The 18,096-nt window shown below is 36.2% G+C and overlaps 1 protein-coding gene across 2 annotated transcripts in view; it reads left to right on the top strand.

Moving 5' to 3' along the window:
• LOC139121062 (uncharacterized) overlaps window positions 1–18,096 on the top strand; it is a 220,362-nt gene that overhangs the window by 37,216 nt on the left and 165,050 nt on the right. For both annotated transcript variants that reach the window (XR_011549215.1, XM_070685681.1), the window contains 2 exons: window positions 15,604–15,732; window positions 16,805–17,006. The gene's annotated coding sequence lies outside the window, so the exon portion shown is untranslated. Of the gene's footprint in view, window positions 1–15,603; window positions 15,733–16,804; window positions 17,007–18,096 lie in introns of those variants that run through there.

The raw sequence follows: 18,096 nt of genomic DNA, 5'->3' as shown, positions 1-18,096 counted from the left end.
TTTTATATTTAGTTTGCTTTTCACCATATTGTATGTCCTTCCCTGCACTACATAATTCAAAATTAAATATTGTTTTTGGCCTATACATACCGGTACTTGAGGGGTAAGCTTATTTAGTCTCATACATTAAAGATGCACTGTTGACCTACAGAGTCCAAACTTTTTATCATTGTATTGTAGATAGGTGTACCCGGTACACTCCAAATACTAAGTACAAGTGTGGTGAGTGTAACAAGCAAATGTTTTTTAGTCAATGGTTCATATCAAGGTTGTTGATACTTAGAATCCACACTTGAACTTATGCTGGAGCAGTAACCAACCAGTTCAAATAACTTTCATTTATGTCAAAACAATTTGACTTTTTGCCAAATTTCACATTTATGGCAATTAATAAACAGTAAGGAGGTACAAAGGACGTCGGTGCCCCCGGGCCCCATGTTCAGTTAGCAAATGGCAAGAACTGACTAGTTTTTGGTGGTGCGGCTTGCATACTTTTTGCTCATTTGCATAATTAATGATTTAAGAAAAAACGGATATATGTTAAAAACGACTGCACACAATTTGATGAGATTTGCTACAAATGTTGGTCACACCAAGATATATCAGCAGTGGGAACCATTAAGGGGTGACATGAAAGATAAATGCTAATTTGCATATTTAATGAACTTTCCTAACTGGGATGTATATCTGATTTTACTCGATCAAAATTAACCAAACTTGGTATGTATATTAAAGATACTATGATTTAACATTATTGAAAGTCATTAAGCGTTTTAACTTCAGCCAATTCCTAATTTGCATATTTCATGAACTTTGTTAATTAGGATATATATTTGAAATGACTGGACCAAAGTTGATGAAACTTGCTACATGTATTGAAGCCACTATGATACAACATTTTTGAAAGTCATTAAGCATGTTTAATTCAGTCAATCCGAATTTGTATATTTAATGAACTTTCCCAATTAGGGATATATATCTGAATTAACTTGATTGTAGTTGTTGAAACTTGCTATATACATCAAAGATACTGTGATCTAACATTATTGAAAGTCAAAAGACATTTTTACTTCAGACAAAACCTAATTTGAAACTAGCCGTATTTCTATCCTGGGTTGGTAACTCTGCTGTGGACAGAATTGTCCCCGAGGTTATCGTTCGCCCAGTTAAAGCGATGAAATTCGTTTCTTCGCCTCAATAACGTTTGTATGTGCAATGTGTGATAGTGAGCATGCGTGTGTGAGTGCTTCACAAACTCTACAACGTGTGGAGCGGTCTCAGTCAGAAAATGTAACACTTAGCCGGCTATTGAACCACTCTTTTTTGGGAGTGGAGATTTAGCCGAGCGGTTCTCTCTGTGGCCTCTCCGCTAGGCAACTGATGCCGTATGTTGTGGGTTCGAACCCGATTGAAAACTAGCCGTATTTTCTATCCTGGGTTGGTAACTCTGCTGGTGGACAGAATTGTCCCCGAGGTTATCGTTCGCCCAGTTAAAGCGATGAAATTCGTTTCTTCGCCTCGATAAAGTTTGTATGTGCGATGTGTGATAGTGAGCATGCGTGTGTGAGTGCTTCACGAACTCTACAACGTGTGGAGCGGTCTCTGTCAGAAAAATGTAACAACTTAGCCGGCTATTGAACCACTCTTTTTTGGGAGTGGAGATTTAGCCGAGCGGTTCTCTCTGTGGCCTCTCCGCTAGGCGACTGATGCCGTATGTTGTGGGTTCGAACCCGATTGAAAACTAGCCGTATTTTCTATCCTGGGTTGGTAACTCTGCTGGTGGACAGAATTGTCCCCGAGGTTATCGTTCGCCCAGTTAAAGCGATGAAATTCGTTTCTTCGCCTCAATAAAGTTTGTATGTGCGATGTGTGATAGTGAGCATGCGTGTGTGAGTGCTTCACGAACTCTACAACGTGTGGAGCAGTCTCAGTCAGAAAAATGTAACAACTTAGCCGGCTATTGAACCACTCTTTTTTGGGAGTGGAGATTTAGCCGAGCGGTTCTCTCTGTGGCCTCTCCGCTAGGCGACTGATGCCGTATGTTGTGGGTTCGAACCCGATTGAAAACTAGCCGTATTAAATGAATTTTCATAATTAGGGATATTTATCTGAATTGACTCGATCGAAATTGATGAAACTTACTATGTACATTAAAGACACTATAATACAATATTATTGAAAAACATTAAGCATTTTCTCTTCAGCCAATTCCTAATTTGCATATTTAATGATCTTCCTAATTAGAGAAATATGTCTGTATTGACTTGACCAAAGTTGACAAAATTTGCTACACATATTGCAGATACCATGATACAACAACATTGACAATCATTAAAGCCCCCACTCAATTATCATATTTATCTAATATAAATATTTTGTACTTGATAAAATATTCAATGGAAAACAAAAGAATGTCAAACTGTTAATGAGCTATTGACACATTTGCTAATGCGAGAACCTGGGATTGAGAAGGGCGCCTTTAAGCATTTTTACTCAAGCAATTCCTAATTTACATATTTAATGAACTTTGCTTATTAGGGATATATACCAGGATTTACTTGATCAAAGTTGGCAAAACATGCTATGTACATTGATGATTATACCAGGTACTAGGTCAAAAACAATATCGAAAGTCATTTCACATTTTCATGTCAGCTAATTTATAATTTGCATATCTAATGAGCTTTGACAGCTCGGCATATATGGCTTGAAGGACTTGGCCAACGGTAATTACACTTGCTATATAAAGTGGTGATACAATAAGAGCAGTCAAATAACTTTAATATTTTTATTTCAGCTAATGACATATTTGTATACTTCATGACCTTTTAGAATTAATCGGCGGTGATTATTGTTCATTATGTTGATCATAATAATTTCAATGAAGTTGCAAACATGTGGCAAAGGTTCAAATTTACACATACCTGCAATATATAATGAAACACGTGAGCATTTTCAGTTCATATCTGGTTTGCTCACGTGTTCACACACGTGAGCATATGTCGCAGCGATGTCTGTGTCTTGTGATATCTCGAAAACGGCTCATCAGATCAGAATCAAATCTGGTACATATATTCAGTTAGCAAATGGCAAGAACTGATTAGTTTTTGGTGGGTGTGGCTTGCATACTTTTTGCTCATTTGCATAATTAATGATTTTAGAAAAAACGGATATATTAAAAACGACTACACACAATTTGATGAGATTTGCTACAAATGTTGATCACACCAAGATATATCAGCAGTGGGAACCATTAAGGGGTGACATGAAAGATAAATGCTAATTTGCATATTTAATGAACTTTCCTAACTAGGGATATATGTCTGATTTGACTCGATCAAAATTAACCAAACTTGGTATGTGTATGAAAGATACTATGATTTAACATTATTGAAAGTCACTAATTTAAAAGCATTTTTACTTCATCAAACTCTTAATTTGCATATTTAATGAACTTTTGAATTTAGGGATATTTATTTGAATTGACTTGACCAAATATGATGAATCTTGCTATGTACATTAAAGATACTATGATATAACATTGTTGAAAGTCATTAAAGATGTTTACTTCAGCCAACTCCTTATTTGCATATTTAATAAACTTTCCTAATTAGATATATATATCTGAATTGACTTGACCAAAGTTGATGAAACTTGCTATGTACATTGAAGATACTATGGTATAACATTATTGAAAATCATTAAGCAGTTTTACTTCAGTCAATTCCTTATTTACATATTTAATGAACTTCACTAATTAGGGATATATATCTGAATTGACTCGACCGAAGTTAATGAATCTTCTACCGGTACATCTATTGAAGATACTATAAAACAACATTATTGAAAGTCATTAAACTTTTTTACTTCAGCCAATTCCTAATTTACATATTTAATGAACTTTTCTAATTAGGGATATTTATCTTTATTGACTAGACCAAATTTGATGAAACTTGCAATGTACATTAAAGATACTATGATACAACATTGAAAGTCATTAAGCATTTTTAGCCAATTCTTTATTTGCAAATTTAATGAACTTTTGTAATTAAGGATATTTATCTGTCTTGACTAGACCAAAGTTGACGAATTGCTTTGTACATTGAAGATACTATGATACAATATTATTTAAAGTCATTTAGCATTTTTACTTCAGCCAATTTCTAATTTGCATATTTAATGAGAACATTTCAGTCAATTCCTTATTTGCATATTTTAATGAACTTTCCTGATTTGGTATGTATACTTGGATTTAGAATTAATCTGTGGTGAATATTATTCATTATGTTGATCATAACACTTTCAATGAAGTTGCAAACATGTGACAAAGGTTCAAATTTACACATAACTGCAATATATAATTAAACACGTGAGCATTTTCAGTTCGTGTCTGGTGACGATGAGCAGCTGTTAGCTGTCCTGTCAAAAGGTACTGTTCAGAGTTTTTAGTCCCATGAGACACCGTCCAGGGGGACTTATAGGTTTGGTCATGTCCGTGCATCCGTCCGTCTGTGCGTCCGTCCGTCCGTCCGTTCACGCAGATATCTCAGAGATGCCTGGAGCAATTTCGTTCAAACTTGGTACAAGGATTATTACCTATGCCATACATATGCACGTTGATTTGTTTTACGATCCGATCCAATATGGCTGTCTGGCGGCCATTTTGTTTCCTGTATTTGATGTCGGTGTGTACGTTCATGCAAATTTCTCAGTGATGCTAGGAGCGATTCCATTCAAATTTGGTACATAGATTACTCTATATGTTATACATATGCACATTGATTTTTGTTTTGATCCGATCTAAATGGCTGCCTGGCGGCCATTTTGTTTCCTATATTTGACGACTGTGCGTTCGTTCACGTAAATTTCTCAGCGATGCCAGGCGCGATTGCATTGAAAGTTGGTACATATATTAATCCCTATCACATATATATGCATGCCAATTTTTGTAATGATTTGATCAAAAATGGCTGTGTGACGGCCGTTTTCTTTCCTGTATTTGGTATCCATCCACAGGCTCCCCAGGTATGATCCACAGGCGTTCCAGGATGAAATTAATATTAATGCTGTGTCCATTCATAGGGGCTCATGAATGCAGATATCTGAGATATGCCTGTGCCAATTCTTTTTTGTCCCCACGGACACTGTCCGGGGGACTTATAGATTTGTCCGTGCGTGCGTCCGTGTGTGCGTGCGTCCGTCCGTCCGTTCACACAGATATCTCAGAGATGCCTGGAGTGATTTCATTCAAACTTGGTACAAGGATTACTTCATATGTCATACATATGCACGTCGATTTGTTTTGTGATACGATCCAATATGGCCGCCGTGCGGCCATTTTGTTATGATTTTTTCATGTACTGAGCCATAACTCAAAGACATCTCAACGGAGTTTATTCAAAGTTGGTACAAGGACATTGATCTATATCATACATATGCACGTCAATTTGTTTCACGATATTATCCAATATGGCCACATGGCGGCCATTTTGTTACAATTTTTTCATGTACGGAGCCATAACTCAGGCATGTCTCAACCAATTTTTATTCAAAGTTGGTACAAGGACATTGACCTATGTCATGCATATCCACATTGATTTGCTTTGTCATAGGATCCAATATGGTCTCTGTGCGGCTGGCCATTTTGTTTTTAGATTTTTTCATAACTCAGGCACATCTCAACCGATTATATTCAAAGTTGGTACAAGGATATTGACCTATATCATACTTACCGTATGCACGTCAATTTGTTCCACGATATATGTTTTGTTGCTGTTAAGCCCCATCTCTATCGCAGTATTTTTAATCACAGACCTAATTAATGAAGAGGACTCTTTCCTCTCAGAGGACTTGTAATTAAAGTAAAAGTGGGGACTGTGTCATTGTCAATGACTTGTTTATTTTATTTTTATTTGTAATCATTGATGCACATGTTTCAACCATATAGGTTGTAGCTGGTATGTGTACATCACGCGTACAGCACACTCACCAGATTTTGCAAACTATTGGCCTAGATCGGCCCACGGCGGTGGTGTGGAGGGTTTGAATGCTGAAAGCAATAACATTTTTGGGGAAAATCTCTTATATGTCCCCATAATTGTCCATGTTAGAGATTTATCATGTAAACTACAATTAGTACATTAGGGGTGCCATTTAGAATTTGACCACGTGGAGAACACGATCACATTTTAAATTATTTTTGGCTATGTATATTATGTTTTATACATTGCGTCTCATAATTCATTTAACATACTCTACGGGGTGGAAACCGTCGATCTGGCCTGAAACGACGTTCTACACCTCGTCTATTAGTTATGCATAGTTTACCTTTCTACTTTAATGGAAGATACGCTTGACAGCTTTTGGTCGTCTTCGCAAACGATCGGCTGTTCCAATTATACGGTTTCCACTGACCAGAACTTACCGACAGCGCCACTGTCATATGTAAAAAATGTGAAAGAGGCTCCCACCTTACTTTCCAAAATGTTTTTGTGTCGAGGTTGTCTTTGATTCGTTTCGGATATGTGTTCCTACATTCTTATCCGATTTTTTTGTGTTAATAAAATATTTGTTTCGCTTCGGATATATGTAGGGAAGTTTGGATTAGTGTGTACAGTAATGTTTTTGTTTATGTGGGGAAAGCTTATGGCGAGCCGCAGCCGGACCTATGGTGTTTCAAAGTTGATTGAGTGGCCTTTGGTTCTTGCGTTTCGAAACCCGTGTGGTTCCTCATCAGTCGCAGTGTAGATTCTTTTCGTAGTTTGCTGTTTGTTCTGTGTCGTCACTGTCTATATAGTAGTGTACAGTACTGAGTGTTGCGTAATTGCCTTTCGCATTCGTGTACGTAATCTTTTGTGTTTACAATGACGATGCCTTGACCCTTGTCGAAGGGTTTTATGGTAATTAGCCTATTGTTTGCAAGTTTGTTTATCGCGATTCTTTGGGTACGCAACATGTTTTGTTTCCTTGTTGAAAGGATATCTCTGTAGAAGTGCAAGTTAAGTAGCTTCCAGATAACTTTTAAGTTTTGTGTTTTCTGTTGTTCAGGGAGTCTAGTTTGATTTTTCTTTGAATAGGTGTTGTTGCGATTGTTTGTGTCTCATGATGTACCGGTAGCGTAGTCTAATTTTACGACAATATTTGTTGAAATCCTGAAGTAGTTTTATTAGCTCCCATAGCCATATGTATATATGGCAATTGAAGCTATTCTTATAGGCTAGGGAAATGTCTGTATGTATGTATGTCTGTATGTCTGTATGTCTGTATGTCTGTCCGTCAACATCAAAAACTCCAAAACCGCTGTACATTTCATCTTGATATTTGGTGTGTACATGGATGATGGGCTGTAGATGAGATTTTGTTCAAATGAAGTTGTCATTGCCAAAAATATGCAAATTAAGTGAAAAAATGTAAAAACAGTCAAAATTGAAAAAACTCAATAACCACTGAGCAGATTACATGAAAAATTAGCATGTAAGTACTTTGGGCTGACATGAAATGATTGTGCACATCTTGGGTCAGTATCTTGGACTTGCTATTTTTCATGAATTTTTTTGTAATTTTCTCCCATTTTTGGTCAAAAAATCTCCTGCTCTGAAACCACAAGTCCGATTGATTTGAAACTTGGTATGGAAGTGCATAGGAGTGACCTTTCCCAAATTTGGGCAAATCGTGGTGAAATTTGCATATTTTTAGTTTACACGTCCATAGACTCCCATGTATAAGGCAGATCTCCATAGACTCCCATGTATAAGGCCACGAAAAATAAAAATTTAGTTTCTCATCGTATTCATATTGCAAAAAGGATGCAGTGACACAATTTTTAGTCCCCACGGATGAAGTCCAGTGAGCTTATAGATTGGGTCATGTCCGTCTGTTCGTCCATCCGTGAGTCCATCCGTTCACGCAGATATCTCGGATATTTTGACAAAATGTCATGTGACCTTGATGACCTTTGATCTCAAATATACATATTTGTCCATAACTCAGTAACCACAAGTGCTACCACCATTCATATATGGTATGATGGGACAGCTTATGACGCCACATATTGTACCTCATTAATTATGCACATATCTAATTTTGAGCAAGCCAATAGAGCTAGAGGTCTGATTTTGGTATATAGGGATAACTTAGCAAAACAATTTTTTTGACAAAATGTCACGTGACCTCAGTGACCTTTGACCTCAAATATACATATTTGTCCATAACTCATAACCACAAGTGCTACAGCCTTCATGTATGGTATGATGGGACACCTTATGACGCCACATATTGTACCTCATTAATTATGCACATATCTAATTTTGAGCGAGCCAATAGAGCTAGAGGTCTGATTTTTGGCATATAGGACAACTTAGCAATACAATTTTTTTGACAAAATGTCACGTGACCTCGGTGACCTTTGACCTCAAATATACATATTTGTCCATAACTCAGTAACCACAAGTGCTACACCCTTCATATATGGTATGATGGGACAGCTTATGACGCCACATATTGTACCTCATTAATTATGCACATATCTATTTTGAGCGAGCCAATAGAGCTAGAGGTCTGATTTTTGGTATATAGGGATAACTTAGCAAAACAATTTTTTTGACAAAATGTCACGTGACCTCGATGACCTTTGACCTCAAATATAATATTTTTCCATAACTCGGTAACCACAAGTGCTACACCCTTCATGTTTGGTATGATTGGACACCTTGTGACGCCACATACTGTACCTCAATAATTATGCGCATATCTCATTCTGAGCGAGCCAATAGAGCTGGATGTCTGATTTTTGGTATATAGGGATAACTATAGGAGAGAAATTTTTTGACCAAATGTCATGTGAGCTCGATGACCTTTTACCTAAAATATATGTTTATGTCAATAAATAAGTAACTACAAGTGCTATGTCCTTTGTATTTAGTAGGATGGAGACCTTATGACAACACACGCTTTACCTCATTAATTATGTACACATCTAATTCTCGGCAGCGAATAGAGCTAGAGGTCTGATTTTTGGGCATATAGGGATTAATTAGCATATAATTTTTTTTTCAAAATGTCATGTGACCTTGATGACCTTTGACCTTGATTATACATATATATGCATATTTCAGTAACCACAAGTTCTATACCCTCCAATTTTGATAGGATATTAGACCTTAAGATGTCACATCTTGTACCTCATTTATAATGCGCATATGTATTTCTTGGCTGGCCAATACTGCTAGAGGTCTGATCTTTTTTCCCGATTTAGAACCATAACTTAGACATGCCTCATGTGTTTCAAATTGGGAACAATGACATAGACCTATGTGCCCATAGATCTCAACATATACACTCCAGTGATACTTCTTAATGACCACATTTTCCTGCCCCATCAAGACTAGTACTCCTATTACAAGTGGGACTATGTCATTGTAAATGACTTGTTGAGTTAATGGTTGTATCACAGTATTCGATATATCTAATTCTGTATTTTTTTCCATTTTATATTCTGAATAATTACATTAAACATATTTCACTGTCTCCAGTACATTTCATTTAAGTATTTTCACTTCATGCACTTTATCCCTTTCACACATGTTCAAATATCTGACCAGAGAACAAACACTAAATAGTCCAGGATGGGAGCTACAGTGTCATTGACGCTATTTTTATGTTTGGTTTTCTTGGTGTTTGAATGAACTTTAGGCCTTTGCCTAGTGCTAATATTTCGGTGTTTGTCAGCTTGAGCGATGATAGGTTCTTGATGAATTTCTTGATGAAGTTTAACACCTTACAAGCGCAAGAGGCCATGCAAAATTATTAGAAGAGCCCTTTAGACATATCTAGGGAAAAGTACTTTAGAAATTTCTGCTTATTTATGAAGTTTAGAAACTATCATTAGAGCGGCTAAGTATTATGTGTATCCATAGTTTTGCTAATGAAGAAATCCAAGCTATCTGACATATGTACAGAAACTTTTGCAAATTTAAGAAGTTTAGAAACGATGATTTAGAGCAGCTAAATATCAGATATATCTGTAATATTAATGAAGGGATTGCAGCTTTCTGACATATCTATACAAGTTTTTCTTCAGGAACGCCCAGGTAAACTTGATATAATGTACAATGATTAGATTACGATTATTGGATCATTTAAACTTTTCCTAATTAGTTGTGCTTATCGTATAAAGCTAGTTTAGCCAAATAGACTTTACATACAGTTTGAATAGCAAACAAAACCTATAAAGAACAATTCTGCACCTTGCTCCTCAATTAGTTGGTTGTATAATTCAGTATATTGCCTTTCTTTTTCATCTCCTTTACAGCGGGTATAAACACACCCAGGGTTTAGTTTTCAAAAACTTGCTCTGCCAAAAACCACTAAATTAGATTGTCAGATAAGAACTTTTAAGGTCCAATCTTACAAAGCAAACTTGAAACAAAATAATTTAATATACGATGTTTGATGATATTTTGAGATCATCAATGACTATGATTTTGGTTGATAACTTTCATAAAGACGTGTTTGATTAAAACATATATGTTTCAGGCATTTGCCATATCTGATACCCTCCAAACATGATCCAAATGGCTACTAAATCATATTATCTTCCCGTTAAAGGTTCATGTCATATTTTTGACATACGTTTGTTACAAACAAAACTGATTTCATATAAGCATTATATTGCCTTCTGTAGAATGTGTAGCAAACAGTGGTAGAGTGTAAGATAAGCCGTCATTTTCGATTTAATCTTTTGGGGTATTAGGTAAGTCTTGGTCCTATTTCATGAAAACTATGAAGGATATTGCATATCACAATATGTCATCTTAAAGAAGAAAAAATCGCTTTACTAATGAAACCCCATAAACCAGGTTATGTATAAGTTAGGCTCAGCAGATGACTTAAACGAAGACTGGTTTAACAAAAATATCAGTGAGTCTCAAAATCGTGATTTTACAATACCCTTCAAAACATGACTGTAACAGCTATTGCATTCCAATATTTTTTCTGTTAAAAGTCTATTTCATATTCATGACGCGTTCCCGCAGTAATAAAAGAGATTTAATACAAGGCAGCGACTATTATTTTATATCTAGGTGAAAGGGTTGTAGAATTCGAGATAAGCAGTGACATTAATTTTCAATAAAGTTTGGAGTATGGGGTAAGTTTTGGTCATATTTTATAAAAACAGTGGAAGATATTGCATATTACAATATGTCATCTGAAAGAAGAATAAAATTACGTTCCAATGTTACCCCATAAACAATGTTATGTTAAAATATAAGCTAAGCAGATGACTTACAAGGAGACACGCTTACAACAAACGATGCGATTCGCAATACTTTGACTTTAAGGTACCCTTCAAAACATGACCGTAACAGCCATTGAATCTGGATATCTTTGCTGTTAAAAGTCTATTTATATTTTGACATATTCTTGTAGCAAATGAAACATATTTCATGCAAAGCATTGCCCTGTAATATGTCTAGGTACAAATTGGTAGAATTTGAGATAAGCAGTGACAGTAATTTGCAATGTAAAGTTTTGGGGTATGGGTAAGTTTTGGATATATTTTATAAAAACTATGAAGATATTGCATATTACAATATGTAATCTGAAAGAAGAATACAATTACTTTCCAATGTAACCCTATAAGCCATGTTATGTTAACAATTTAGCACAGCAGATGATCTGCAAGAAGACAGGTTTAATGAAAACGCATTAGAGTTGGCAATACTATGATTTTGCGGTACCCTTCAAAATATGACCGGTAGAGTTATAGCTTCCCAATCTTTTTTATTGTTCAATGTCTATTTCACATGATTAACATGTCCCTGTAGCAAATAAACAGATATACAAAGCATTGCCTTTTTGTATTATGCCAACTTGAAGGTAAAACATTGATATAATTTGATATTAGCTATAATTTACATGGCAAACTTTGGGGTATCGGGTAAGTTTTGGTCCTATTTCATAAAAAAATCTATGAAAGATATTGCATATTACATATGTTGTTTTAAAGAAGAAAATATTTCCATTCTAATGATACCAAACAAGTCAGGTTATGTCGAAAAAAACTAAGCAGATGACTTACAAGTACTACAAGACAAATGCAAGTGGGTATGCGCAAAATAGTGATTTTGCAGTACTCTTCAAAACACAACCATGACAGTTATTGCATCCTTTTTTTCTGTTAAAATTTTATTTCTTATTCTAGGGATCCTAAGGCTTCTATAAATACAGTTTGATATCCTAGAGGTGCATGTACCCCTCTAGCCTACGGAATAATGTTTTCTTGACTGCTGACATAGTGTCGTCCTTTGATAGGATCTAATAACCATGCATTTTATGCATAAGAATTGTGTTTTTGTCAGTGTTTACCCGTTTAACAAGTCAGACGATTAAGAAACGTTGAAAAAAGCTGTAAATTACTCTTCCCATATTTTTTAATTGAAAATATTCAACCCAAAATTACTCAACGCGTTGTGCAGTTGACATTTATTAGGTGAGAAATACCTTGTCTGGCAGCCATTTTGAATAATGGCTGCCATGGCACACTTCAACAGATTTTCAGTGGCTCGGTATCTGAATTTGTTCAACAAATAGTAAGACACATCTGAGCTAAATTTGGTGCCTTTAAATGCACAATGGATTTGCCATGCCGCACCTCTATCTTCATTCTTAGCAGCAGGCCAGTCAAAATGGCCATGGTCAATTTAATTATATTATATTACCATGTCATGTCCGTTGCATTTTAATTAGTCGAGCTGGACCATGTGACTGCACCACATATTATGCAATTAATGGTTTGTTTATGTGCCCTAGTATATGAATAATATCGTAAACATTATAACTTTTCAGCTAAAACGTAAATTGTAATTTGTACAATGATAATAATCAATCGCAAAACCAATGGAACACTTGTGGGCCAAGTTTAGACATCTTTTTTTGAATAAATCTCCGGATTAGCAAAATTTTTACAGCGTGCGCACTACACACTGACAAGTTCTGGGGCCCCTTTGTTGTTCGCGTTTGAAATTTTTGTAAATTTTGACAGTTTTGGGAGTTCGTTGATAGTAATATAATATACTGGAAATAACAGCCTCCATGCTGACCTTTAACTTTTATTTAGGGTAAGGGCTCGAGGGGAGCAGTGTTTCATCTAGGCTGTGCGATTGCGCGATTCCCCCTCTTTGGTATGCTGCGCGCTGCCAGTTGTATGCAACTATACTAGAAGGGGCAACCCATTGCGCACTGCACTGAGCTGCTGGAATGGCATATCAAATATCATGGGTGTCACTTCTATGCATTTGACCCGTTATCGGCACTTGTTGATAGTGTGGCAACATGGTTTGTATAGTGTAGCCAGAATATTTACATGAAAGGACTAATTTTAGTTCGATTTCGATACTTTTTGAACTGCTTTAATGAAATGCTGTTGAAACAATACCATGCGTTAATTTCCCTACACTGATTTTGCATATGAAAGCCTCAGTCAGTTGAGAGTTCGTTCACAAAGTTCATTGCCCTAGCGAGATAAGGTTTCTGTGTCACCTTCTCTGTACGATTGAGAAAGGAAAAAAACTGAAGTTTTTGTGCATCATATGAATGTCCATACCACTATGAAAATAATTCTGGTAGCAAAAAATTGACATGAAAATGAGACTTTCCTGTAACAGAAAGGTATTCAGTTCAGTAAATGGCATTGGCACTGTTACGGGACTGCATGCATGCATGATGCAAATTGAAAAATGAAAGTCACAAGCACGCTGTGATGTCAATGGGTCCGGTTTTTGAATGCAATGAACAAACATTGACTTATTGTTCGGGCAAATGACAACCAGCCTTTCTGTTTGTTATTTTTTCATGTTCTAAAATGACTGACAAAAAGCAATTTGAGCGAATCTGACATCGAGAAACTCTTGGACGAGTTCGACCCTCTATTAAAGTTGTTTGTTTTAACTCTACTGAGTCTGCGCACAAGACTACAAGACCAGCTAGGCACTAGAAAAAAACAGCTGACTGCTTTGTATAGGGCAATGTTGATCCAAACTTTACAGTTTTTAGGGATGATATAAGCACAGTTAAAATGTGACAAACAAGTATATTATTTTTTTCAGAAACTACAAAACATTCCTTTATGACTAATAAAGATTTTTTCTTGCTTTTTGTAAGTGCACACAGTTCAGTTAAAAACGAAAAAATCCCTTGAAGGTAGAGTGGAAATGGCCAACTACAATTATTATGTTTGAATGTACTCTAAGCCCTAAGAAAGCAAACATAAAGAGTATGTACAAACAAACATACAGAATACTGTAGCATACAAAATATGCTACTTTTTTTCAGGAATATTAATGCCTATAAATATTAATGAGCCAGCCGCCACTCTTGGAAGCCCTATACATTCACAACAGTGATACTCAAATTTGTTGACTTTTGAAAAAAATCTTATAGAGGATGGTGTTTGCAGCCAGCAGCTTGGATTGTGTAAGCATGTGATTCATGGCTTTTAGTATGTATATCACAAGTGACATCATTGCAACGTTAAAACTTACCTGTAAAGACGTGATTATATGATACAGTCAAATCCCCTCAAAATTTTAAAATCCCCCTCAAAAATTCCTGTAGAGGGGGACCAATCCCCCCTTTGTGGAGCATCCTAGATGAAACACTGGGAAAGCCAAAATTAACGGGCTCGGCAAGCCTCGCCTGTTAATTTTTGGCTTTCCTCTTGCCGTTGCCCACAAATAAATGTTAATGGTCAGCAAAACGTGCATTATTTTTATATATATATTACCATGCCCTGCCAATCGCATTTTGATTGGTTGAGCTGGGCCACGTGACTGACCACAAATACACAGTAATGGTTTGTTTACATGCCCGTGAATATGAATAATAAGATTAACAACTCAATTATCGTAATTTACAGCTGAAACGTAAATCATAATCAATCACAAAATAAAATGGAGCACTTGTAGGTCAAGTTGAGATACTTTTTTCTGAAAGCATCTCCGGATTTGCCATATTTTACAGCGCGCGTGACAGTGCGTCGCGTATTGCTCAGTTTCTGGGGCCCAGTTGGCGTTCACTCCTGAAATTTTCAGAAATTTTGACGGTTTTCTTGGGTTCGCTGATAATATAATGGAAATAAAAGACTCCGCTCTGACCATTAACGTTTATTTGTCAGCGCGGGCTCAGCAAGTCTCGCCTGTTAATTTTAGGCTTTCCTCTCGCCCTTGCCCACAAATAAACGTTAATGGTCAGTGCGTCGCCCGTTATTTCTGTATTATGGAGAATGATCATTTCATTCGAGTCATAATTCAATATCAAAGACTTAGATTAGAAAACGGCATGTCACAGTGTTCATAACCTTTGTTTACACAAGTTACATGTACATACTAGTGAGTCAGAGCAAGTTTGCATGATTCACAGATTGTAATCAGTTGCACAGTGTTACAGTGACTGACCAATCATTGACCAAAAGTGTTACAACAAAAACAAGGATCAACAACTGCTACTTATGGTGGATCCAGCAGAGACAGTCTCATCCTCAATGACTTGTTGAATAATATTCTAAGATCATTGTACTTATTATGTATAGATCTTTTTTTCCCTCAGGATAGAGATATTTTTTGTCGGAATTTCATCAAATTAATCGTGACTGATCCTGGACATGGAAGTACCCACCTACTTGTTTGTGGTACCAATGCAGAATATCCACAGTGTTACAGTGTTAGAAAGAACCCAGTAAGTGTACAGGTTTTTTTTATAACAGTTCAAGTTTGCTGAAATGAGAATGTGTCGTATCCAATGTTCATCAGCTTTGATGGATGCTAGAACTGATTCGGTTGCTGTTTGTGTGACTTGCATAATTAAAAGCTACCTAGATTTTGTTGATAAGCAATAGATTCACAGAATAACCATCATATTGCAGTTTCTTGTCAAAAAACGATAGTTTTAATCAGTAATGGGAGAATCATTTCATTTCAGGTGAGGGATGGGAATGGAGGAAATTAGTATGGCAGCAAATAGTTTTTAGCTACTATACCATAGACTGTAGTCTATAGAAGCTTTTGGGATGGGTATCTGTCCCGTGTCAGTCATTCTGTATGAGTGTACCGGTGTGTATGTACGGTATGTATGTATGCATGCATGCATGTATGCATACACGCATTTATGCATGTATGTATCTATGTATTTGAGGAAGGCAGTCCACTCAAATATTTTTAGAACTGCAGTACTTACAGACTTGTTATCAGTTATGAAGATGCAACATATGATTATGACAAACTGTGTGTTTTTCATTTTTATATATTGTTGAAAATATGCGAGATGAAATCTGCCATTTTTATTTTTTGGGGCAATTTTGCCATTGTTTGGTAAAAAAATTTGTTTCTCAAAAACTGCTTGTCCGATAGCTTTGATATTTGGTATACAGTTATTCTAATATGATACCGGTATATTGAAATTATGATGAAATCAGCAATGTTATTTTTCGGGCAAATTTTGCCATTTTTTGTCAAAAAATTTGATTCTCAAAAACTACTTGATAGTTTTGGTCGATATTTTCTTAAGGATGATCTTAATGTGATGTGTTTAAATTAGGATGAAATCTTCAGTTGTACAGTTTACCTTTGAAACTATTTTTGCCAAATTTTGATTGGCCACTCCAATGAGCTATCAAAGATTTCCACCTTCTTCATCAACACGTGTCAAAAAAGTTATTCTTTACATGTCACAGCAGAGCTACCGGTATATGAGCCGCTAGGTTGCATGTTTGTGTAACTGTCATTAACAGCATTTTTATATCTACTTCTAGTTTGATAAAGATGCAACACTTTCTGGGCAATACAAATGTCCCCCAAAGAATGACCAGCGAGTTGCAAGTGTCTTCGGTGATGATAATCAGCTTTACTCTGCCACAACACATCACAGTGATGGTACAAGCATAATTGCACGATTTCCAACATCAAGTGATCCATTAGATTTACAAACAGAAAATGATGCGAAATGGCTGAAAAGTAAGTATCCTACACACATGTCATCGTAAGTAAAATTGGTGTGCCAAAGAGAATTTCTTCCAATTGATTACTGCGCAGGGATAACATAACATGGCATAAAGCAGAGTAATAATAAATTCTTTGTTTTGTGCCAAGTGACAATTGTTAAGGCAAGGGTTTTAGTGGTTCAAAATCATACACACAAAATTTAACATATGTGAAAATTGATAAATTAAGATGCTGACTGACCAATTAGAGATAAACACTTGTAAAATCACAGAGGATGGTTCAACCCTTTGTCAGCACTAAAAGTGGCTGAAGTATGTACTGGTAGGCTCCAACTGCATACCTGGTCAAAATCCTATGGACCAATCACAGCCACTATTACAGATTATAGCAGTAAATAACAAGTCATTGTTAATGACATACCCTACGGACAAAGTTTCTTTCCATGTACTCGTAAGTTTTTAAGGTGTTCATTGCATGGAACGTGTATTTGTACACACGAGTGCGGTAATGTCACACGCAGTACTTTTAACACGCACGTGTTTTATTGCCGAGGGAGATATACCCGCACGTCGAGTTGTGGTGCGCCACCAACGGTGGGTAGCTAGGCTCGGAAACGTCCGTCTCTGTGTTCATTTGCTGCATGCAGTGTGGTTCTACATTTCGTGAACACTGAATTAAATACGGTATGCTTGTTTACATTAAAGTCGTAAAATACTCATCTTTTGTACATTATTTTGTCTCAAAATTACACAGATATCTCTTCCCGTAGCTTGAATCCTTACAATGTCCGATCGTCGGCAGTTAATATTCCGACCTTGTAATACAACAACTGTAAGGTTTACATATTCTTTCCTCGCGGGACTCAAAGTGAAAATTGAATAAATTGTCAACATGAAAACCTCGTTAAATACTCTTGTTTTGTCCGTTATTTTGTCTCAAAATAACACAGCTCTCTCTACCGTGGCTTGAATTCTTACAATGTCCAATCGTCGGCAGTTTAGAATCTGACCTTGTAAAACAACGACAGTAAGTTATCAAAGTGTTCATATTCTTTCCTTGCGGGACTCAAAGTGAACACTGAATTAAATACTGTATGATTGTT

This window comes from Ptychodera flava, chromosome 21 (genome assembly GCF_041260155.1).
Source record: "Ptychodera flava strain L36383 chromosome 21, AS_Pfla_20210202, whole genome shotgun sequence".
Taxonomy (NCBI): domain Eukaryota; kingdom Metazoa; phylum Hemichordata; class Enteropneusta; family Ptychoderidae; genus Ptychodera; species Ptychodera flava.
The sequence above is the reverse complement of the archived record's forward strand: the minus strand, read 5'-3'. Positions and strand labels throughout refer to the sequence as shown.